At 39.3% G+C, this 1149-nt stretch overlaps 1 protein-coding gene across 1 annotated transcript in view; it reads left to right on the forward strand.

Annotated features, from left to right (window-relative positions):
- Positions 1-226: 226 nt before the first annotated feature.
- LOC106884185 (uncharacterized) overlaps positions 227-1149 on the forward strand; it is a 9038-nt gene continuing 8115 nt past the window's right edge. Inside the window, exon 1 of the mRNA XM_052978090.1 lies at positions 227-374. The gene's annotated coding sequence lies outside the window, so the exon portion shown is untranslated. The remainder of the gene's footprint in view (positions 375-1149) is intronic.

Here is a 1149-nt window from a genome sequence, read left to right on the forward strand (position 1 = left end):
GCTTCATAACCGGTGTTAGTTTATTTACCTTCCCGGTAACATAGTGGTTCAGGATAAAGCTCACTTTGTTCGACTGAAGAACCCTCACAGACACACACACACACATACACCCACACAGAGAATATGTTCGAATTGGAAGGGCAATAACTCTTGTTAATTATTTTTTTTCTCTTTCTGGCTTGTTGTTACACCGTAGTCACTCTCGTTCGTTCGGAGTACAATTTGTAAGAATGGCTCCAAGATGGTCGTGTTTACAAGATGTGATCATCACCAATGTTAATATTCTTCGCTATTTGGTCCCTTCTGCTCACTTTACCGGCTAGAATTCGCCTCACTCCTCACACGCGAACAGATCTACTCCTTAAGCAATACAGGTTGTTTTAGTTCATTTACTAAATGTACATATTTGTCTCTTTGTTCGTCTGTCTTTGTTGTTTGTATACGATAACTAAGATATATATATATATATATATATTATACATACACACACCTGTGTTTGTAAATATATACATTCAAGTTATTTACATAGGGAAGCTGTTCAACCAACATGAGATCTTTAACATGATAATCAACGTACTATTAGTAACAACAAAATCTCGCTTTGAACAAACATCACCAACTTAAAAACGTTGCATCATGTAGTGCAACATATTCCTATAAAGACGGGATAGTCATGATCGGAATGCCTTAATCTACACGGACAGGCTAACTTGGGGTTAAACCACAACTACACTCACGCACATATTGTATGTATGCATGTTCGGAGAGCTTGCTTACCAACCACATGATTCCGGGTTCAGTCCCACTGTATGGCACCTTGGTTAAGTGTCTTCTACTATAGCCTCGAGCCGATCAAAGCCTTGTGAGTGGATTTAGTAGACGAAAACTGAAAGAAGCCCGTCGTATATATGTATATATATATATATATGTGTGTGCGTGCTTGTCCCCCCCCAACATCGCTTGACAACCGATGCTGGTGTGTTTACGTCCCCGTAACTTAGCGGTTCGGCAAAAAGAGACTTATAGAATAAGTACTAGGCTTACAAAGAATAAGTCCTGGGGTCGATTTGATTCGACTAAAGGCGGTGTTCCAGCATGGCCGCAGTCAAATGACTGAAACAAGTAAAAGAAAAGAATAAAAGTATATAT

Source organism: Octopus bimaculoides, chromosome 30, assembly GCF_001194135.2.
Source record: "Octopus bimaculoides isolate UCB-OBI-ISO-001 chromosome 30, ASM119413v2, whole genome shotgun sequence".
Taxonomy (NCBI): domain Eukaryota; kingdom Metazoa; phylum Mollusca; class Cephalopoda; order Octopoda; family Octopodidae; genus Octopus; species Octopus bimaculoides.